This window comes from Sus scrofa, chromosome 14, assembly GCF_000003025.6.
Source record: "Sus scrofa isolate TJ Tabasco breed Duroc chromosome 14, Sscrofa11.1, whole genome shotgun sequence".
Classification (NCBI taxonomy): domain Eukaryota; kingdom Metazoa; phylum Chordata; class Mammalia; order Artiodactyla; family Suidae; genus Sus; species Sus scrofa.
Window position 1 is genome coordinate 78,722,542 of NC_010456.5, and position 24,871 is coordinate 78,747,412.

Consider the following 24,871-nt stretch of genomic DNA (forward strand, 5'->3'; position numbering starts at 1 on the left):
TAAGGATCTGGCATTGCCATGAGCTGTGGTGTAAGTGGCAGTTGCGGTGGCTTGGATCTGGCATTGCTGTGGTTGTGGCATTAGCTGGCAGCTGCAGCACCAATTCAACCCCTGGCCTGGGAACTTCTATATGCTTCAGGTGTGCACCCCCCTGCCCCCCCAAAAAAAGAAAGAATGTGCATGGATGTTCAGATTACTTATGTTTTATGTTTAGTAAAACCTCTCTTTACCCCCTGCCACTCCATGCAACTGCTTCCATGATCTCACCTTCCCCATCTCCTTCCTTCCCTCCATAAGATACACTGACTCATGTCCACACTCTGTCAGGGAGGACACTTCCCCTAGTGTGTCCACCCTCACCAAGAAGCAGTTGTGTTTACTTCTAAACTTGTTTATGCCAGTTTTTTGTGTACAGGATTTGTAAACATAATTTAACTAAACATGATATAAATCCATGAACCATGGGTATGAAACAAAATGCTGCCTTTTTTAGGAACTGAAAGGTTTGGGGAAGAGGTCATAAAAGAAATGTGCCTTAGTGTGTTGTTGTTGTTGTTGTTTTGTTTGTTGTGTGTGTGTGTGTTTAAAGTAACAAATTATATGAGAGTAAGCAAGAGAGCTAAGAGGAAAAAAAAAACCCTAAAAGTCTGTGCTCAGTTTGCCTTTCAAGGGTCTTTTAAGCTACACTTCATTTTAAAGAAACCCAAACTGGGAAATTGTGGGTGATATTTTATAGCTATTTTGGGTCAAGAGAGATAAAGTGGGACTCGAATGGGATGGCAGCCAAAGAGTAAGCAGTCCTAGAGCCCAGTGGGACTTGATTCTGCTTTGATGGCCTGGGAACAAACTCTCCACTGGAGCCTTCAGAAGGGAACTGGCCCAGTCAACACCTTGATTTTGACCTTGGGAGACGAGACACAAAGAAACCAGCTGAGCCCACTGAACTTTTGACCTACAGAATTATGAGATAATAAATTTGTGCCGTTTTTTCCCCAAGTCAGTAATAATTTGATAAGGCAGCAATAGAACGCTAACACAGCAACCACTCCATCTACTTATGGATATACTGGGATTACCCTTCCCATTTGGTCCAAGACCTTCTTCTTTACACACGTCTTAGTCTGGCATGTTGGGTGTTGCCTGAGCCTCCCTTTCAAAACTCACCTCCCAGACAAACCATCAGCCCCAGTCATGTTCTTGGCCTTCTAACTGCCTGTGAAGGTCCAACCTGTCTTTCAAGGCCATCTTGACAGAGATGCAGGTAATCTGCTTCTGTGGCCACCAGAGCCTTGGGGGGACCCTCATCCCTGTTGTCCATTTGGCCCTTGTCTTCTCTGATAGTGCAGGTTCTTCCCACTATTTTGTGTCCAGCAGAAAGATGAACACATTATACATGATCCATGTGCTTCCTTGAGGGATGGGGTTTTAGCTGAGAGAGCCATGTTCTCTCTGTGAATGTCCACAGATCTCTCTTGTGGATGCTGGTAAACTTCTAGGGCTCTTGCTGCTGAGTGATGATTCCTTTCATATCAAGAAAATGATTTGATCTCTTCTTTTTCTTTTTTTCTTTTTTTTTTTTTTTTTTTTTTTTTTGCTTTTTCTAGGGCTGCTCCTGCGACATGTAGAGGTTCCCAGGCCAGGGGTCCAATTGGAGCTGTAGTCACCAGCCTACACCACAGCCACAGCCACAGCAATGCTGGATCCGAGCCATGTCTGCAACCTATACCACAGCTCATGGCAATGCTGGATCCTTTACCCACTGAGCAAGGCCAGGGATCAAACCCACAACCTCATGTAGGAACTCTGGTTCCTAGTCAGATTCCTTAACCACTGAGCCACAGTGGGAACTCCATTTGATCTCTTCTTAAAGCATCTTGTAAGTGACTTCTTTAAATGATCTTGGTACCCCATAGGTTTGGGTTCCAAAGGCTGGTCTCTCCCTGGACACAGAGCTTTGCCCCTTGGGATTGTGGCTGTTGCTGATGCTGACATGTAATCTGTAATGCTTTATGAGCGTGGCTTAGAGCTCAGAGCATCCCTGCAGTACCAGCACAAGAGGATGCCTCCCAGGGAGAGTTGGCAGGATGTTGGGATGGGGAGTAGCAGCCAGAGACTTTGTTGAAAGCATCAGATTTTTCTCCACTGCAGCTATCTATTCTTCATTCCTTGCTAATGGGATAATTTGATCGATGAATGCACTGTGAAAAGGCAAGAGATGCATAAAAAGTGTGAAAGCTCACAGCCACAAATGAGTGGGCAGATTTACCACCTTCTCCCCAGAATCAAATCTGTCTGCCATCCGCACTGGGTATGAGACAGGCAGATCCAAGCTTTGGTTTAATTACACATAATTTGGGTGACAGCTGAAATGCAAACCTAAACATTCAATCAGTTAAAGATACACAAAATTAAGCATTTCACACAGTGTCCAACCCCTTCAATCTTTATTAATACTTTAATTATGTTAATTATACCATGGTTTCAAGCCCTGCTATGACAATAAGCAGGGGGTGGAGGTGGGGGAAGAGGCGGCCTCTTCTGAGCAATAGAACTAAGTAATGAGTGCATTCGAATTAAAAGTATGAATGGAATGCAAAGTAGCCAAGAATTACAAATACATTATTCAGCAATTTACCCTGTTGGCACTCCTTTCCTCCATAGTGACTGGCAGTGTTGCTGGAGGGGGGCCCAAGTCTGACTCATTCTGAGTGCCCTGTAGATAGTAAGTGCTCAGTAAACATCTATGAATGAATCTGGAATCAAAGGTGGTGAAAACGTACCCATAGAGATAGAAGGAACTGAGCAGGCTTGGGAGATATATTTTGAAGGTGGCAAAGACCAAAAGGCTGAGGACTATTTGTAGGAGGAGGTGATGATGGAGAGGTGGGGGCAGGAGGAAGAGAGAGGGGAACAGAAGATGACTAGGGATGCGGAAGTTCACCTTTACTTCTTCCAAGTCACTTCAGTTCTCTGGGCTCATTTCCCCCCTCTGTCTTTGGCAAATAAAGAAGGAGATTCGACCTTAATGTTTTCCAAATTCTCTTCTCTTAGAACCCTCAAAAGTATTATCAGAGACTGTGTTATATAAGTGCCTTGGGGGGTGGGGGACTGTAGGGAAACAGCTCTGCTTTTATTGTATATTTTATGTAGTGAATGTCAAGATTTTCTTTCTCAAAGTTGCCAATCAGTGGTTTAACAACTCTTTAAATGTCATGGCCTTTTCACGCCCAGCCCACCCACTCACAAAGCCCATATTGGGGCATCTTCCACCACTGATCCAGCTCTCCATCTGTTTTTCTCTTCATCCTGGGTGTGTGGGATCCCTTGGCTCATCTGCTTCCCAGCCCCCATGTGACTTTACTTATCTCTCCTGTCTTTGCTCATCTTGTACAGCCTGCCTAAATTCTCCTTCCTCCTCCCTGAATCTATGGACATCATAGGTCACTAAGCCAGGGTCAGATCTTCTTCCTCTGGGAAATCCCCCTAGAGGGCACTAGTCAAGAGTACTTTCTCCTCTTTATGAATTTCTCTGGCTCTTGCTTGTCTGATCCACATTCCTGCCCTCCCCCCTTTTTTGTTCCTCTGTGTACATCTTATCTTCCTGACTAGATTATCAATTCTCAAGTTGGGAAACACTCAGGCTTCTTTTGTGGTTTTTCTTCTACTTTGTCTCAGACTAGACACACAGACAACTACTCAATAAGTCCTCCTTACCTTCCACATCTAAAAAGTATTCGAAAGGGGGTTAACCACATAAAATCAAGTGATCCTCTAGCCAGAGAGAATTCAATTGCCCAAACGACAGCAATCAATAACTGTACTGTAGATTTTTGACCTGATAGGTGGCTGAGCTGAAACAAAAATAACATTTGAGTGACTTGTACCAAATAGGTTTTTAAGGCTTTGGTAGGCTGACATATACAGAATTATCAGTTATTGGGAGTGTCTTCTGCACATCACCAGAGAAAACCTGGGAGATCGGTAAATCTGAGATAGAAATGCAGTGCTTACTTCAGAGAGCAATTTCTGGTCTTTGTTCTTGATGACAGCTGTTTCTGTGACTAGCCCTTTGCCCACGGTAGTCTTAGTTGAGCTCAATATCTTCAGAACTTTATACATCAGCCTCATATTTTCTGACAATTGGCACTATAATTCTTCCTGGAGCAGAAAATTGGTATCAGACCTCTCTGTGGGCATCTTGGTGGTCACCTCAAGTTGGTGTCTTACAACTTCTTAACCATGAATCCTACAAGTCACCAGTGTGGGGGCTAATGTTAAAAAAGGCAGGAGTTCCTGTTGTGGCTCAGAAGGTTAAGAATCCCCCCCCCAATATTGTCTCTGTGAGGATGTGGGTTCGATCCTTGGCCTCACTCAGTGGGTTAAGGGTCCAATGTTGCTGCAAGCTGTGTTGTAGACCTACAGCTGCTGTTCCTATATTCAACCCCCAGCCCAGGAATTTCCTTGTGATGCAGCTTTGGTTGTAAAATGAAAGAAAAAAAAAAAAAAAGGCACCACCTCACTAACATCTTAGTCTAGAAGTTAAAAAAAAAAAAAAAAGGGGGAAAAAGGGAGGAGGCTTTTAATCTACCAGGACCTCAAGGATTATCAAAAGAAAACATGATACAAGTCCATTCATCGACAAATATTGTTACTCTTTCAAGCCAAATATTGTGTTTGTTAGAGTGGAGACTACAGAAGTAGCAAGGCATAGTTTCTGCCCTACACAGTGTTCTTGTTGTAAGGTACGGAATTTATAAACACAAGAAGCTATAGAGTAATATAAAAACCAACCTAGTGCCAACTGTGATTCTGTAATAATATGGGAAATCTGAAAGGGGTGAGATCACTAGGGCCAATTAGAAAATTTTAAGTTGTTGAGTCCAATTTTTCTCACACGCAAAGATTCTTTGTATTATACCTCCTACTTCTGGACCTCCAGGTTTTGGGGTAAAATACACTGCCAAGGTACATTGACTTACCAGTCATTTATCTCCCCTCCACTGAAAGTATGAGTATTGCCAGTTATCCCTTCTGGCACAAAGGAAGAGATAACATGAATGTCCACATTGAACTGATGATAATTTCAGCCAAAAAATAGAGAAGCTGCATGTTTTCATTAGCCTTTGTCTCTTATTCCAAGTGAATAAATGATTTGTTGGATATTTCTGGACACTTAAGTTTGCTTTGAGAAAACTTGTTTACTGTACTTTGGGGATTACTGAGAATCTGAAACCCATACAGGGGTCGCTGCACCAAAATGTGTGCTCATAGTGAAAGAGTCAAAGATCAAGATCAGTGTAGGTGGAAGTGACATAGGCCTTGTAAACTAGGACTGGGTCAAGCAAGGGGACAGCAGGAGGTGCCACACATCACTGTCCATAAAGTCAACCCAACCCTTCAGTCCACCATTGATGACTATTTATAGCCAGCCATCTGACTTCCTTTCCTTCCTCTTTTCGTGAGCTCATGCTTTTATGGATCTACCAAGGAGGTTCATCAGTTTCTGAGTTGTTCTGTCTTTGCACCCAAAAATGTGCCATAAACTTAGCTTATGTGATCATCAGCAACATTCAAGAATTTCTCATCCTTTCAATGTCTTTAGTTATAGCCACAGCTTTTAAAAACAAAATAGGTGATGTCCTGGATGTCACTGGCCAAGTTGAAGACCCATTTTGCATGTATGCCACCATCCATTACCGAAGGCATATCCTTCTGTCACTGGTTATCTAGACTGTGATAGAGGGTTGTGATATACACCATGACCACACTGGGTTGTGAGTGGAAGATTCTGCCTTTTTGATTTCACTCAAGGCCTTGTTGCATCTATTTAATAAAATTGGCCCCCGTCTCCCTTGAGAAGGATAAGAAATTGTCTCCTTTAGTTGTTATCTCCTCAAATTCGAACACGACGTCAGGATTTCTCCTCAATGGCAAAGTTACATACTCAGTGGTTGACTAAATATCTTTTCTAATCGAATTAACTTTCATTTTCTAAAGTAAAGGTTTTTAACCTGAAAGTGGCTTTGAGACATTGTTTCTTTCAGCCATCACCTATGAAAGAAAAGATAATGTCCCTTCAAAAGGCTCCTCTAACAGTGAGTAATTATTCTTTGTTTGACTGCAAATGCATATTCCTGAAATAATATATTCGCAAAGTTTCATAAATTATTTCAAGATGTATTAAAGAGCGTTGGAAATAGTTCTTCTCCCTACAGGAGGTTGCCAAGAATAAGTTTTGTCCTTTAAAATTTGAAACAAATTATTATTCACCGGGGGACCATCATTGGAGCTTCCCCCAGCTCCAGCTGACAGGGACAATTTGAAATAACCTGTTAATGGGAATGCTTTTAAAATTTAGAGATACTCTAAGCGGAGCAATTTTTAAAAATTAAAACCATAGCTGAGGGGATTGCCTTTGGAGGTCATGCAAAGTTAGATATACTACACATTTACCTGGATCAAGGCCTGGATTCCAACTGCCCAGGTTCTATGTTGCATCATGGACCTGTGGAGGTGAGGAGGACAGGTATGTCCCTAGGGAAATTTCACCTAAATGCTTTCAGATGAAATTCTCCTGAGACGTTTAGCCTGGCCATAAAGGACAGCATAAGGCAGCATAAAGACTACTGTACTAGAAGTCAGGAAAACAGAGTTCCTGTCCCAGAAGCCACATAATCTTAGATAAATTTCCTCATCTGTAAAATGAAGGCTCTGGTTTAAGTAATCTCTCTCATCCCTTTTAACATGAACATTTTGTGTTTTGACCATAAGGTATCTCTTGGACCAAATATTTATGGGATTCTTGTTTTATGCAAGCCACTGACACCATCTGACTTCTACCAACCAAAGACCATTGCTGTCCACTTGGGATATCATTTCTTTATTAGCTCTTTTTGTTTGTTTGTTTCACCTGATAAGTCATATTTAAATGTCTGAAGAATTGCTCAGTTGAGTGGTTATGGCACAGGGCAAGCCTCATTTCCCCATCTGAACTGAAAGCCTTTTGAGTAACACAAGAAAGAGAAGCCAAAGGAAACTAACGCTTACGTGGGCACTCACAGTGTGCCAGGACCTGTATTCAGTGATTTTGTAGTTTGATTTTCTGCTGTTGGAGTCAAATGCGGTGCTGGGAACACCAGAACTCTCAGTAAATTCCACATGGATTAAACAGAACAACCTGCTGCATTAACTAATGGGGCCACAGTTGAGAAAGAAAATCAGTTTCTTTGCAGCTGTTCCTACAACCTGCCCACTTTCCTTCTTCAGAAACCTAGTTCTAAAATAGCAGCTCGGAGTTCCTGTTATGGCTCAGTGGTTAATAAACCCAACTAGCATCCATGAGGATAGCATCCTTCGATCCCAGGCCTCACTCAGTGGGTTGGGGATCTGGTGTTGCCATGACCTGTGGTGTATGTTGCCGACGCAGCTTGGATCCTGAGTTGCTGTGGCTGTGGTGTAGGTCGGCAGCTGTAGCTCCGATTGGACCCCTAGCCTGGGAACCTCCATATGCCAAGAGTGCAGCCCTAAAAAGATAAAAGACAAAAAAAAAAAAGTAAAATAGCATCTCACAGCCAGTTACACTGGCAAATTAAAAACACTTGGGTGAGAATGGTGTATGAAAGGTGATGACTGGGGGACATCAGCCAAGATTTAAAGGCATGGGCTTGAGCTGTTTCCCTCAGTCTGCCATTTTATGTCTTTGCTTGAGCAGAAGGGTCCAGAAGGTACAGGAGCTATTGCCTTTGATTTAAACAGTAGAACAAAAATCAAAACTACCATGAGGTACCCCTTACACCAGCCAGAATGGCCATCATCAAAAAGTCTACAAATAAGAAATGCTGCAGAGAATGTGGAGAAAGGGAAACCTCTTACACTGTTGGTGGGAATGTAAACTGGTGCAACCACTAGGGAAAACAGTATGGAGATTCCTCAAAAGACTAAAAATAGAATTACCATATGATTAGGAGTTCCCATTGCAGTATAGTGGAAACAAATCCAATTAGTATCCATGAGAATGCGAGTTCTATCCCTGGCCTCGCTCAGTGGGTTAAGTATCTGGTGTTGCTGTGAGCTATGGTGTAGGTTGCCGATGCTGCTTAGATCCTGTGTTGCTGCAGCTGTGGCATAGGCTGGCAGCTGTAGCTCCAATTAGACCCTTAATCTGGAAATTTCCATATGATGTGCATGTGGCCCTTAAAAAAAAAAAAAAAGAATTACCATATGATCCAGCAATCTCACTCCTGTGCATCTATCTTGAGAAAACCATGATTTAAAACGATACATGTACCCCATTGTTCATTGCAGCACTATATACAATAGCCAAGACATGGAAGCAACATAAATGCCCATTGACAGAGGGGTAGATAAAGAAGATGTGGTACATATAAATGATGAATATCACTCAGCCACAAAAAGGAATGAAATAACATCATTTGCAGTAACATGGATGGACCTAGAAATTATCATGCTAAGCAAAGTTACACAGTGAGGCACAAATATCTTATGCTATCACTTATATGTGGAATATTAAAAAAATGATACAATGAACTTATTTGCAGAATAGAAACAGACTCACAGACTTTGAAAAATGAATGGTTACCAAAGGAGACAGGTTGGTGCGGGTAAGATGGGGGTTTGGAATGGAAATGTTCTAAAATTCGGTAGTGATGATGGTTGTACAACTATAAATACAATAAAATTCATTGAATTAAAAAAGTAAACATTAGGAGGAGCACATGAGGATTTGGCTCTTCTTGTGCTCCCAGAAAGTGGCAAGTTTTGTGTTTAGGGATGAAAGATACACCTTACTCTACCTGAGATTATAGAGCAAAGCATGCATGCTGCCATTCCCATGCCCTGGGCAGGGCAGGGATTGCTGTCTGATCATGATGGTCTTTGTGTTTGGATTCAAACAGCTTCAGCATCCTTTAATCCGAGCTCTCTAGATGGCCATAATCAAATGATAGATGTTGGCACAGGAGATGAAATTTATTTGACAAGATGTGGGCTAGGTAGTAGATTCTTTAAAAAATGTGTGCATCCATCACATTTTCAGGTAATTCATGCCATTTTTAAGTGCACGAAAGGACTTATCTTTGCGAAGGTACAGAGTGGTAATCATTCTCTTCTACCTCAGAAGTTAGCCATACCTCAATTCTGCTTGATTACTTTGTTCTTGGGAAAAGGGAAATTAGAAGGAAGGCTTTGTGAATTGATCACATTATAATTTGCCTGGTCTATAAAATGGGCCTAAGTGAGAGTAGGCTCATAAAACGTGGTGTAATTAGGAGCAGCAAAGTAAATGTACACGACGGTGCATGGGTGTAGTATCACAACACAGTGAATCTTAGAAACATAGAACTTCTGTAACAAAAGAGAGATGACACATGTAACAGTATGACTTATCTAAAATAAGAAGACATGAGCATGAAACGAGATTTTTAAGAAAAGACATAAAAGTGTCGACTATAAGTGAAAAGATTGTTAAATTGTGGTCTTCTACAATGAAGAAACCTGTTAATCAAAAGATATCTTAAAAATGGAAAAGACAAGTTGTAAACTCAGAAAACATATTCTCAGTATACACAACTGATGATGGATCAGTATTAAGAGTATATAAAGAACTCCTATAAACAGATAGGAGATAAGAAACCTACAGACAACTCAATGGAAAAGTGCACAAAGATAGACACTTTGCAGAAGAGGAAATATTTATGGAAAATTAACATGGAAGGAGATATGCTTAGTAATGATTAGGGCATTGTAAAGAAAAGCCAGTAAGATATTTTTCACATACATGATTGGCGAACATCTTTTTAAAAGTTCAGTGTCAGGATGTTGATATGTTGATATTTAAGAATCCTTATATGTTGCTGTCAGGATTACAAATTGGTTGTATGCTTTGGAAAATTTTTTGCCCAAAGTTGAACATTTACATTACCCAGAAATTCCACTATGACACATGTACCACAGGAGACATCTGAAGCAAGTCCTTGGAATTAGTATTTTCAATAGGAAAAGCCTGAAATTTCTCTATATATTTTCAGATGAACATTATACAGCAGTCAGAACAAATGACAAGACTTTGAAGGGATGTAGACAGTGGATGGCAGTGGAGGGGGCAACTGGGGACTTGGCTTTGATATTCTTGCCTCAGGAGAAAGAAATACCTCATCCTTATAAGAAATGGTTGGACTTCATAATTCAGAAGCTCTTGTGCAGTGTGGATATCAAATGTTCTCATGGTTTCTTGATTCCATTTTAAAGGTTCTCTTTCTGCCTCTCCTTTCCCAGTGCCCTGGGACATTCACAAAGTGCTTCCGTACCCACCAGTTCTGTCCGACACTCCTGGTATGCACCATTTTGTACTGGGGTTCACCTGGGCCCGGGAGCTGCATAGATTCTGTCTTCTCTTTGCCCTGGGACTGTCTGGGACAGGTTGTGCATCCCTCAGCGTCACACTGACAGCTCCCATGGGACAGAGTCTAACACCAATCTTCATAGAGAGAAACCCTCTCCCAGTGTAGCAACAAGAATTTCCCAGAGGTGGGTGGATGTCCCTGCTGTTTTGTGCCCACTGCCTCCCAGCTCTTCTCACCTGCAATTCTCTGAACCTGGGGAAAAGAAAAACGGGGACTTGAATCATTGTTTGGCCATCCAAGTGTCCACACACCCACTAGTGGGACTGGAATGCACCTGGATGACCAACGAGGAGACCTCAATAGTACATTTCACTTTTTAAGTTCTCTGCGTACTTGCTTGGCTCAAAAACCTACTGCCTCTTGGATATCTTAAGTTGTAGGCGGCTAACTACATTCCACTCCATGCCTGGGGGAGACTTTCAACCTCAAACAACTTTATTTAAACAATTTCTTACTTAACATGTTTTTCTCAGGGCTTCAAATCCAATCATTCCCTGCGTTGCAGGGAAGAAACGCTACAGGACAAAAAGAACAACACAACCTGTTTTTATTTTAATATCTTCCGGGTCTCTCGGCACTGCCATCATTCGGGCTGTCAGCCCTTCACTGCCCGAGGTGGCTTCCCGCTCTCTGCAGACAGTCTGCCTCCCCACTAATGGCACTGTTCGGGCGAGGGGGAAATGCAATTTTCCACTCCATTACAAGCACTGTGTAAAAGGACCTCTTTTCCTCACTGCACACAGATAAGGACCTAATGAAATTCCATTCACTAAGTATTACAATAGCCAACTCCACTCCAAATACAGGCATTCTAAGCGCCTGCCAGACCCCCCACTCCAAAAACAATTGCCACTAAATGTCCCTGGACTGGATCCTGTCAGGATGAAAAAGTCTGGGATACAAAGAGAGAGACTTTTGGAGAAGGGAAGGTAACAAACATGGCAGCAGATCCATGTCTTTGACTTTTCCTTATAATCATTACGCCTAGATGGTGTTCCTTCTGGATGGACCCTGGTAGAAACTTGAAATTCTTGTGCTTGGAAACAGCAATCTTGGGGGAGCCAAAAGTATACCCTAAGAGATCTGACTGAATGTCACATAACATGACCTATAGAAACAGGTGTAAAAAAAAATCTGAGAAAAGAAGCGAAATACACAGTTTGCCTTCTAAAAATGAAAACTTGCCTTCGAAGTGAAAACGGTGGAGCTTACTAGTGAGGGTATGGATTTCATGAAACTTAAAGGAAACATGCAAATTACTTCTTCATTTTCTCCCATTGTTCTCTCCTTTTCACAATGTATTTTTCCCTTGATTCATGGTAAAGCAATAGGAAAAGTAATGGAAAATAAGATTCGCTCCCCCCACCCCATCCACAGTGTCAGCGTTCTTTTTCTTTTCTTTTTCTTTTTTTGTCTTTTTGCTATTTCTTTGGGCTGCTCCCGCGGCATATGGAGGTTCCCAGGCTAGGGGTCGAATAGGAGCTGTAGTCACTGGCCAACACCAGAGCCACAGCAACTCGGGATCCAAGCCGCGTCTGCAGCCTACACCACAGCTCATGGCAACGCCGGATCGTCAACCCACTGAGCAAGGGCAGGGACCAAACCCGCAACCTCATGGTTCCTAGTCAGATTCGTTAACCACTGCACCACGACGGGAACTCCAGTGTCAGCGTTCTTGTGGTTCTCTGGGGTCCCCAGGGTTGTGCAGAGTCCTCCTTACCAACAACACTCTCTAGCTATAAGTAGCTCTGGATTTGCCCCACACTGGAACGCATCACTCTTACTACCATGCCTGCCAAGTTCTACTGTGTCACCAAATCGTCCATGTCACCAGAGAAGGCCTGATGAAGGTCCAGCATAAGAACAAGTCAAGAGGGCACTCCTGAAGACACAAGGCCTTGGCTTCCAAGAATTCATTGTTAGTGTTAATCTGAAGGTATACTTTCTTTATATAAGGGTTGCAATGTTGGACTTTCAGTAAAATTTCTTTAATCATGTCACAAATGTGCTCCTATATCTCAATTGAACCATACAATTAGTCCATGAGAGAGACAGAAAAATATAGTCTAATGGCATATATATTCATTAAAGTAAATAAACTATTTCTACACATATACAAATATATTTGCATTTTACCACATTTATTTTTTACCCTCATTTTTCATTGTCATTTGCACCCTTAAAGGCAATGATTTTAATGTGTTCTGAGTGAATCTTTTTATCATGTGAATTCTTGGAAAATGCATTTTTTTCCACTTTGCACTGTGTTGCAGGATGCACCCAGGATATTTCGTTATCATATGTCGTTTCATTTGTTCCGACTGCAGTGTAATAGTCCACTCTTTATTCTGCATTTTTATTTATCTTTACTTGTCTGCTCTTTACCCCCTCCCCATCCTCCTTCATTTCCTCTCTTTCTTTTTTTTTTAATGGCTGCACCCACAGCATATGGAGTTTCTCAGGCTAGGGGTCCAATCAGAGCTGTAGCCGCCAGGCTATGCCACAGCCACAGGAACACCAGATCTGAGCCACGTCTTCAACCTACACTACAGCTCACAGCAATGCTGAATCCTTAACCCACTGAGCAAGGCCAGGGATTGAACCTGTGTCCTCATGGATACCAGTCGTGTTCGTTAACCACTGAGCAATGACAGGAACTCCCTCCTTCAATTCCTCTTGAAGGGGAATTCCCTTTCGTCTTGGGCATCCCTTGATCTTAGCCTCAGACTTTTGCCTGTCAGACATTGAGGATTTGGAGGGATCAGCTCCTTCCCAACCATTCTGTTCCTGTATGTGTTTGTATGTGTATGAGTTTGAGTTTGGAGATCGTAGCCTGTGCGTTAATGGGACTTCCTCGGCACTACAGAGGTTACTAAGCCCTGTCCTAGGACAATGTCATGTATGAATTTCAAAATTTTAAAAGTATATGTGACTCACACAATACTATACAGACACATATATCATTTTTAAAAATTTTATTTTAGTTGATTTACAATGTCATGTTCATTTCTGCTGTACAGCCAAGTGACTCAGTGATACAAGTATATATATTCTTTTTCCTAGTCTTTTCCATTAGGGTTTATCACAGGATATTCAATATAGTTCCTTGTGCTCTACAGTAGGACCTTGTTGTTTATCCATCCTCTATGGAAAAGTTTGCCTCTGCTAATTATTTTAAATTATTAACATACTTAAGTCAGTAATGAAGGTGGTACAAGGAATATGGTAGAAGCCATTGCAAAAGGCTTTGTGGAGCTGAGCTGGGACTTTATAGGCACTCAGGAGAAAAAAAAAAAAGAATGCTAAGATTGCTAAGTTAGATATGAAACTGACTAATGTCCTATAAAGCAATAAGATCCTAACCTTGGCAGACCTTTTTTTTTTTTTTTAAACTGTATAAAAGTCAACAATTTAACATGTCTCTTCACTACATCTGGGCTGTCATTAAGTAGGGAGCAGTAACATCAAACATCGGTATACTCTCCGAGGCATTAAATAACTCTTGGGAGGACCTGTCACACAGTGCCACAGCATGCCATCAAAAGGATATTCTGTCCTTCCTAGTCACCCCTACTGTCCTTCCCAAACTCCCCTAGTTTGAGTTTTGGATGCTTTGTCTTAACAACCGAATCCCAGCATTGTCATCTGTATTCCTTTGAAATGCATCAGAACTTGGTGTACCTGATACTGATAAGACTCTGCCCTGGAGTACAGTCCCAACTAGTATGTTCAGTATCTACCAATACATGTAACTTCTAACACATGTATTGAGTTATCTGTGTGGGCTAGGCACCTTGCCAGGCTTTCACGTACCCTGATGAATAAAACAAACAAGGCTGTGAGGTTCAAGATAAGAGAAATACATGTGCTGAAGGAAAAGAATTATAGAAAGCCCATCCCAGGCCTCAGCCTGGTGCCTGAGTCACAGGATGGGTGTGGATTCCTCAGGCCTTGGCCGGGATTCGTTCAGATAAGCAAGAGGTGGTTGTATTCTAGCAAATCCTATGAGATGTGAATGGCAAAAAGGAATTTGGGGTGGTTGTAGGAGTGTGACCTTGCTTATGGTGTGCCCCCCCCATTTATTCTCTCTGTTGAGTGTACTCAGTAAATATATCAGTCATGTTACAAAGTAAGATTCAACTGAGTGCATTTTAAAGATCTCCTTGGCTTCATTTAAAAATTCAAGAATCAGGCAGCATCCAGTCTAGCAGATACAAAGGAGCTCTGAGGAGCTGTACAAAATGAGAGACTTTTATGGTCAAAAGGGAAGAGAAACAAGTAAGTTAAACTACGGGGAAAAAAAAAAAAAAAGATATGTTATTGCGCAGATACTTTCCTTTAGGGATGGCAGGGATCCACCAGGCAGCTTAGCTAACTCCTGCTGATCAGGTGATTCCTGCTTGACATTTAAGATTCCACTTTTAGGAGAGCCAATACTGTCATTAAGTTGCCTCACCTTGGTGACATGGGGCTTAGAATACATGACTCCGTTTTGTTGTCTTGTTTATAACAGTAAGACATACTGAATCACTGGCCATGAGTCTTTTAAATTTATTTGCTATTTACTTATTTAAAGATTTAGAGAGCAGTTCTAAGTCTGGATTTCCCATTGTGACTCAGTGAGTTAAGACCCTGCCATAGTGTCCATGAGGATGCAGGTTCAATCCCTGGCCTTGCTCAGTGGATTAAAGATCTGGCATTGCCGCAAGCTGTGGTGTAGGTCACAGATGTGGCTTAGATCCAGTGTTGTGGTGCAGGCCTGCAGCTGCAGCTCTGATTTGAACCCTAGCCTGGAAACTTCCATATGCATCCATAAAGAGAAAATAAATAAAGAAATATTTATAAATCTGTGCAAGTGTCTTAGAATAAATTATATAGTTTCTTGGTTTTCTCCCCCCCATCACCTGTTCTACCAATGTAATTGACAGGGGCACACGATACCCATTGCTATTTTTCCTTAAGTAGGAGTCTTGCTTCCATGGCAGATCTTCAGCCTTGGGAAGGCAGGGTGGGCAGTAGTCAATTTCCCAAGGCCCAGAAAGTTTTAGGGTGATTTTTGTCTCTCAAAAACTCTGGGCCAATTTACAAAGCTATCTTTGTAATCAACTGAATTTCTTCTTTGAGATTGTCCCCAAGGAGGAGTGGTTAAAAGAGAGTGCTGGCCAAGGAATCCCTATACGTATCTCCCATTCTTCTAGGAAGATTTAATAGTGGCTCTCTGAGAAAGGAAGAGTGGTTGGCTTTACAGTCTGACCAGCATATACAGTATTTCAGTTGAATATTGGCCAAGCAGAGATATTATTAGGCCATGAGAGGTGTACATGAGAGGCATAGAGAGGCTTAGAGAGATATGGATGGTTGGATGGTGGAGACAAGCAATAGCCACAGAGCACACAGCCACCTAGAGAAGAACATAGGTGCTGAATGCCAAGTGCATGTGCAGGCTCCCAATGCTCCAAGAGTTCAGCCAGACTGTAGAAGGCAGCAAAAGTTCTTACTGGGAAATATTAGTCATGATTGACTCCAGGAAGGATAAATACCATCCATATGGCAATAGGTGGGAGTTGTTGACCAGTCTAAGGAGGGTGGAGATAAGAAGCAAAGCTTTAGACAGTCATGGACCCAGTGTGTCTTTGTGTGTCTTTGTCGGTATGGGGGAGGGTGTCAGGCAGGCTGAGCTCAGGATTTGGTGGAGCTCCTCTTTGGTATCTGCTCTAGAGGTACCCAACCTGGGATGCCCTGTGTCATTAATATTGACTTAGATGTCCATCACTGGCCAGTCTTACAACTCCCAGGTGTAGGATGTTTGTTCTGGGTCTGCTCTAACCTGGTTTGAGTTACCTCAGAAATCAAGCAACATGGAGCAGAAGCAGGGAACTGGCCCCTTTCAAAATAGATGAAATGTTTCCCATTAATGCATTTGCTCCCATACAGATTAAAGCTTATATCAGAAATTAAGCTGTTCAGGAGTTCCCGTCATGGCTCAGTGGTTAACGTAACGAATCCAACTAGGAACCATGAGGTTGAGGGTTTGATCCCTGGCCCTGCTCAGTGGGTTAAGGATTCAGCAATCCTGTGAGCTGTGGTGTAGGTCAAAGACGTGGCTCAGATCCAGCGTTGCTATGGCTGTGGCTGTGGCCAGCAGCTACAGCTCCGATTAGACCCCTAGCCTGGGAACCTCCATATGCCAAGGGTGTGGTCCTGAAAAGACAAAAAGACAAAAAAAAAAGAAAAGAAATTGAGCTGTTCAGGTTTTGAATCAGATGCTAAATATGGCATCCCTCACGTGAGGCTCTTGTGTGTTTGTACGTACATTCTTGGGGAATATACTTATTTGGGTATGATTCCAACTAGAGTGTTTGAAAGAAGTAGATAGAAATCTGGGGAAAAAATGAGTAAATATACTTAACTAGATGAGATATTTACCCTTGGCTTAAATTAGAAAAATTACTAAGAGAAGCTATGAAAATCTCAATTAAAACAACCAGACTGACTTTATTTTTCAGTGTTAAAAAAGGCCAAAAAAAAAAAAAAAGGCATGAGTAAAATAAATATATATTTTGGGATGACACCATCTTGGCATTTCTAGGCATTCTTTTCTAAATATATTCTTTATCTGAGCTGTCTTGCAATACTTTTAATATAATTAAAAGCACATAATGAGTGCCAGACTTGTCAATTTCAACAACAAAGTGCTGAAATTTGCAGTGAAACTGAGAGATCCATCTCCCACACATTGTAATGAATAGGTTCATAAAAGGAAAATAGTTTAATTACATTTTAGTTCATGGATTGTTAATAGGCTGGAGTATCTAAATTGAATAATGTGATTCTGGTAATAATTATGTGTAAATGAACTTGTTTAAATGATATTTTACAGCTTCTTTATAAAATTACAGCTAGAGGCAATCCAGTGATAGACAGACAAAGGCCAGGCAAAAATTATCATAAACTATTAGCTTGTTTGCAAAGGGTTTTATGTTAATCTTTTAGTACTTAAAGCAATCTGCAATTAACATATCATGGGGAGCTGCCTCTGAGCAAAGGCATGCAAATTGAAGTGCTTAGATAAAAAGCCATTCACGTTGGGGGGAAAAAGGAGAAAGAAAGAAAAAAATAGAGAAAGGAAAAAAAAAAATCAAAGAAAGGGTGGCAAAGTACTCAGAGGGTGCTGGTTTTATATTTGAGATTAAGGAGGTGTAATGATTGTGTTATCTAACTATGGCTGTAATTAAAGCTTTTCTCCTGCAGACATGACAATAGATACCGCATTGATTTCGGTGTTTTAATTGTGAAAGTCATTTTATTTCAGGGCAGAAGATATGAATAGCCTGAATCAAAGGGCTAGAAGATTGCTTTGTTGATAGTACTTGTTCAACAGCTGCCTAGCTGTTTAATACAGAAGTGTGGAGAATGCAGAGAGACCCAGGGAGGTGCTGGGTATTGTAATTCTCCTGCTGGTTTCCTTTCCTTTTATGAAAAAGGCAAGGATCTGGGTACTGATTGTAAACAAACAGCCTTTTCATACCTCACTGATGTTTTTCCTCCTCAACTTTGTAGAACAAAAGAAGTCATAAAGGGCCTTGAACTAACTTGACTACTGCTCTTTTAAGCTACAGAAGTTGATGCAAAGTAATAAAACCATTCTTACTCTCCAAGATAGCACCCCTCTAATGGAGAACAAAAGTCTCTAAGTGGCTGCTATAGTTATTATCACAAATAGCCTTATGACAGAACCGGTTTGTTGGGAAGATAGTGGATTATTTACATTAAGGACATAGCCACAAGATCTCACACACAGTTTGAGATTAGGGCTTTCTTATCAGTTTCCATATACAAACTGCAGGCAGGAAATTAAGTGAAGGGAAAAACATATACAATCCCAGAGCAAAGAGGATTCTAAAGGGAATTCTAGTAAAATGAAATTGGTGTGGACTTTTTCAAAGTATCACATTTTTGTATATTTCTTTGAAAACAGTTTAGAATGAAGCAAAGTGAAAGCCAATGAGTTATAATTATTCCATTATTCTGTTAACTTATCTCTTCTTTGTTTCTTGAAGTACTGAATGACTTCTTTCAAAGAGTTCGACTAATACTAGATTTGGTTTGGAGGAAATTTGTCCCTATAAGTGATATAGTTTTAAATAACCAGGTAACATTATATTATAAACCAATAGCAAGAAAAATATCAATAATAATTAACTGAGTGCTCTGCTCAACTTTTTTTTTTCTAGTATATTAATCACCACAATGACCCCAGAGAAGTTGATGGAATGATCTTCTCTTTATAAAAGAAGAAAAACTTAGGCTAAGGGAAGCCAAGGGAATTGCTCAAAGTCATACAGCCATTAAGGGGCAAATAGAGATTAGAAGCAGGAAATCTGGCTCCAGAATCTGCAGACTTGACTAGGACATGAACAGAGTGTAAAGCCAGAGAACAGATAGCAGGTAACAGCAGTGTGGATTGCAAACAACCAGTTACAGGGTCATAGCTAAAGATCCTTTCCAGGTCTAAACTTTTTGGTGTCTGGTTCCCTTTTGAAAACTCATGGACTTCTTTCAGACTACTGTTTTTATTTACTTATTTATTTATTTTTTATTTAGTTTTTTTAGGGCAGCACCAGTGTCATACTGAAGTTCCCAGGCTAGGGGTCTAATCTGAGCTGTAGCTGCCAGCCTATACTACAGCCATGCAATGCGCTATCTGAGCTGAGTCTATGACCTGCACTATAGCTCCCAGCAATGCCAGAACCTTAACCAACTGAGCAAAGCCAGGGATTGAACCCACATCCTCATAGATGTTAGTCAGGTTTGTTACCGCTGAGTAGAACAGGAACTCCAGACTAATGGTTTTTAAATGCACAAAATCAAATATATAGGATTACAAAGCAAACTAAGTATATTGAAACACTATTGTCAAAATATTTTAAAACTCAAATTTATGACAGTAATTTATCTGTTGCCTTATTAATACAAATAACAAGATCAAAAAGCAGGTCTAAAAGCTACTGTAATTACGCAGTAGTAGTGAATGTAAATGGTGTTTCAGATTTCTGCAGTGATGTGACATGAAAATATCTTATGGATGATATTTTCTTACCTACATTTAAAATCAAAGAAAATGTTAAAATTCCCTTAGAAGTTGATGAAGATAGGAGTTTTTGCTGTGGTGTAATGGGATAGGCAGCATCTTGGGAGCCCTGGGACACAGGTTCAATTCCCAGCCCATCACAGTGGGTTAAGGATCCCGTGTTGCCACATCTGCAGCTTAGGCTGAAACTACAGCTCAGATCTGATGTGATCTGATCCCTGGCCTGGGAGCTCCAAATGCCTTGGGGTGGCTAAAAAGGGAGAAAAAAAGAGTTAATGAAGATAAATCTATTTTTATGTCTTTTTATATAATGTAAATTATATCAATACATACATATTTTTATATATAAAAGTAATCACTTTCCCATCAAATTTCATGGGCCTCTGAATTCTATATGTGTGATTGGCTCTGACTAAGAATATTTTTAGTTTTATACATGAGGGAACTGAGGCCTGGAGAAGGAATGAGTTATCCAAGGTAATTAATAATTCATGGTAAGATATAGATTTTCACTGATTATACATAGAAAATTTGAGGAAACTTCAAATACCATTTGCTGGTTTTTCTCCCCCTTTCCCCGTGACTTTGGTAGCTCTCCCTTATATGTTCTTAGGATGTTTAAACTGTCTGCAGTGTTGTCATTTTCACAGTAGGAACACCAGGGTTTGCCTGAGCCCCTCCATCACCTGTTGGCTATGAGTGTCTGGTGCGGCTGCCCATGAGCAGGGCTAGGTGGAGCCCATAGAGCCCAGCCTCAGGGACTGCAAGAGAGATTTGAAAATTTGGAAACCTTCTATGTAAGGGAGCAAGGATGTATACTCATTGCACATCTCTTTTTATAAATTCAAACCGTTGTACCAAGATACCTTAGACTGGCTGGCTTAAACATGGAAGATTGTTTCTCATGGTTCTGGAAACTAAAAGTCCAAGATCAGGGTGCCAATGTGGTCAGCTTCTGGTTGTGGACCAAAAAAAAAAAAAAAAAAAAATTACCCACCGTTTCAGTAAACAAAGACTGTTGCTCTCCATTTGTAAAGAAGGAAGGTAGCCATCATCATCGTGGCATCCACAACTGCTGCTGTCCCAGTGGTGCGCCCAGTAGGGTAATTCAGGATGGAGAGAAACCGGATTCTGGCCCTAGATGGTTAAGATGCATATCAAAGGAAAAATCTTGCATCTTCCCATACATAGAAAGGCACTAAAATTAGTGACTTGATGTATCTTTTTTTTTTTTTTTTTTTTTTTGGGGATTAGCAGCAATTTTTGATGTTCAACTAGGTTTTGTTTTTGTTTTTGTTTTTTTCTTTTTTCCTGGATCCTCCCTTATCTCTTTGGAACAGTCTCTCAGAGCTTTCTGAGTGGCTGTCTCCCAAGCTCTAGGCCTATGGAGGGTCCCCAAATAAAATATAACTCACGATTTTTAGGTAATGTATTTTTTTCGGTCAACATGGTGAGAATTCTCTTCCTGGATTTCTCACACAGTGGAGAGAGAAAAGCAAGCTCCCTGGTCTCTTCTTGTAAGAATACTGATAGCACCCATGAGAGCTCTAGCCCCATGATGACCTTATAACCTCCTAAAGGCCCCACCTCCAGATACCAACACACTGGGGGTTAGGCTTCCACATATGAATCTAGGAGGTGCACAAACATTCAGTTTATAACATCATCTGCTGTCTGCATGGTCTTTGAATATCCTCTTGCAGTTAATACTTGGAGAAGCCTAGTTAGCAGTCTCTATTCCCATCCCAGAGAGGAAGAGAGAGGCTCGTGGTGAGTCAGCAGCCACATTGGAAACTATGTGTGTCCTCATAGCCTTTTGAGGCAGGCACTTTGGTCCCCATTTTACTTGTTAGGAATTTGAAGCTCCAAGGCATTCAGCAAGTGATGACCAAGCTCCTTATTCATTAAGTGACAGAACAGGAATTTAATTACACCTGCTGCCTCTAATGCCTGCTTTTGTTCCCATACCTGTAGCCCTTACATTGAGGGCATAAGTAACACCAGCCTCCCCACCCAGGTGCCTTTTAAACAAATATTTATTGCAAACCTGTTATGTACACAACCTTGTCCCAGGAAGGCATGGAGGAGGGAAGTGTAGAGGGTAGAGAGAAATATATAAAGATATCCTTATCCTTGAGCTTACTTTCCTAAACTCTCATAATTGGAAAACTAAAGGTAGTGTGAAGACTACCCACGTTGAAAAAATGTTCAATGACAAGCACAAAACCAACAATATATTGGTGATGATGATGATAGTGAGTAGCTAAGATTTTTTGAAAGCATGCTACTTTAAGCATTCCCCCTAAGTTCCTAACAAGAAGTAGGTGTGGTGGCAATAGCCCCTCTAGTATTTCATATTCACCAAGGACTCTGCCAAGGCCCCCACATCTCACAAACACAGAAACATAGTGGTAGAAGTTTCCCTTATTGATTTCGTAATAACATTGATGGTAGTCTTGGTCATCAGTTGGGCAAACTGGTGGTATAGGAGAGAGGAGTGAGCTCAACCAACCAGGTCAGCACCCCAGGGATCTCTGTAGGAATGTTTTCCTCCCTCGCATTGCACTCTGCTGACATGGAATTTTTAGGCAATTCTAAGCAGTTCTCAAAACCATATACCATGAGTGGAGGGAATGTGGTTCACTCCCTATTAGGTCACTTTGGGGCAGCCAGCTTTCAGTGAAACAGCTGCTCACTTGGGTTTCAGGGGAGAGGCCATGTTTTTTTCTCCTCCCTTTTGATCTCAGCCCAAATACCCTATGGTCATGTCCTATATACTTTACTGAGCTTCTCTAATGGATAAGGATCATTTTCCCCTTTAAAAAACCTCTATGTCTTTATCTCAACTAAAAAAAAATGAACATTAATTCTGCAGTATTTTCTAACACCTAGTCCATATTCATATTCTCCCAGTTGTCTCAGAAATACCTTTTGGGGAATTTGCCGGTGACCTAGCAGTTAATGATCTAGTGTCACTGCTGTGGCTCCAGTGGTACAGTCCCTCATCTGGGAACTTCTGCATGCCATGGTTGTGGTAAAAAAATACCTGTTTGTATTGAATTTTCTTGAATCAGAATCCAAAGAAAGCTTACATGTTATATTTGGTTGCTCTATCCCTTTGATCTCTTTTAGGCTTGAAGAGTTTCCTTTCCTTTTCCATGTCTCTCTGTCCTTGTGCATTGAGGTTTTTCAAGAAATAGAATCTTTTGTCCTTGAGAATGAGGAGGTTTCTGGTTTTGGCTGCTTTCTTCCTTGCCATGTCATTCAACCTGTCCTTCTATCCTTTGTACCTACCACCTTTAACCTAGTGTATACCATGAGATTGCTTAGGTTCAAATTAATTGTTAAAATGTGGTGCTGTACACTTCTGTTGCATCACATCATCTGATGCATCATTAGTGTCTGATCAGTGGGGTCAGATAGTGTCAGCTAGCTTCTTTCATTTTAAAGTTCCCAGTCAACCTTTCATCTATTTGAGCATCTTTCCATCTTGGTGACATAGGTCCATTATTTCATAACAAATTGCAGAATGGTAATTTTCAGATTATGTTATCCCTTATGCATGTATTATCTGGAATTCTAGGAAGATACATTTACTCTATATAGAAATTGTTTAACTTTTTTTCCTGGCACCAGGAAACTTGATTTAAACATATCTCATGTGAGAACTGAGAATCTGAAACATGAACAGGGAGGTACTATCTGAAGTGGCAGTGGATTGCTAGGCAACCCCCCCTAGTCACTAGCTTCCCTTCACTCTCTCTACCTGTGGCAGAGGAGCCCTTGGGTCCAGGCAACACAACTGGGGCTGGAGGTACCCTGATGAATAATCTGCCACCACCCTATACTCATCATGCTTCCGGTGTGGTGTTTTGAGGAGTGAAGTGTGTGCCCCCAGTGTCAGGGCTTGCCACTCGCCATTTCTGTGCCTTTGGGGCTGTTAGCCTTGATCAGCCCTGTTTCCTCATCTATAAAGTAGGAATAAGAGTGCTCACTTCACAAAGTAGTTGTGACTCTTCCATATGCTTAATGCCTATAACATTCTCGGTGTAGAATCTGCTGTGTAACAATGCTCAGAATTGTTACCTTGATTATTTTTACTGTAATCAATCAATTTAAGGCTGCCATAGCCAAGTGCCACATGGTGCATGGCTTAAAACAGTAGAAATTCATTTTGTCACAATTCTAGAAGCTAGAAGTGTGAAATCCAAGTGTCATTCTTGTCCATGCTCCCTCTAAGACTTGGTAGAATTGTTTGCCTCTTCCTAACATATACTGGTGGCTGGAAATTCTTGTTTTTCCATCACTTACAGATGCATCATCCTGAGCTCTGCTTTTGTCACCACCTGACCATCTTCTCCCTATGTGTCTCTTTACATGGCTTGCTTTCTGTGCCCCCACATTGTCTTTTTCTAAGCACAGTGGCCATATAAGTGCTCACCTTACTCCATCCTGACACCATCGTAACTAATTATATCTGCAACTACCCTGTTTCTGGATAAGCTCCCATTCTGAGGGACTGGGGTTTAGGACATCAACATATCTTTCAAGGAGGATGCAATTTAACGCCTAACGGTGACTCAACCATTCAGTACAAAGCCCTTCATCTTAATGTGAACAAGAGTTTCTTTTCCTTTACTGTTTGATACGGCCGAGTTCACATTTCTTGCATTTTACTGCCTTCCTACTGGTTTTCTTTTAGATGTGTGATGCTCTGTGGCACAGGGTGAGGATAAGATGAGCAATTCTTCCACATTTAGAGCCAGATAAGACAAGTGAATAAGTCATTCTCCACCTCCACAGATAGGGTGGGAGCAGAAAACGACAGCCAGAACATTTCCTGTAAACAATGGCAGAGGAAAAGCAGCTTTGGGGAGGCATTCACATCTCAGTGCTCCTCGCCCAGCTCTGCCCTGGCCGGTACCCAGTGTTCCTCCCTTCTATATCAGTACAAACCTTGGAGCAAACTGTTTATTTATCAATCTTTAATTGAGTAGATGTTTACTCATGATTGTGAGCCAATGATTAATTTATTGTAGGGTTCAAGGAGTCAGCTAGTGAGATCATTATGAAGAGAGATGATAATAGAGTTCTCTGCACTTGTGGGTCTGCTAATAAAAGATTGACTGATATAATTAGATGGGCCTTGGTAACAAATACTATTACATTATGTCTGAATCTTATTTGAATGTATTGGCCTTTTATCTTAAACTTATTAGGGGGTGGCTATAGGTTAATTTGACACCTGATAGCTCTTTTCCTTCTGCAGAAGGAGGACTGAACTTTATAAAAGAGTCAATTTTTTCGATGTTCAGAGGCAATGGCAAGGCATCTTTCAGGGGGCAACTTTCCTTCTTGG

The 24,871-nt window shown here is 41.1% G+C and overlaps 1 long non-coding RNA gene across 5 annotated transcripts in view; it reads left to right on the forward strand.

The window, feature by feature from the left end:
• Positions 1-24,871, forward strand: part of LRMDA — a 1,093,708-nt gene that overhangs the window by 764,709 nt on the left and 304,128 nt on the right. The gene's annotated exons all lie outside the window — the stretch shown is intronic.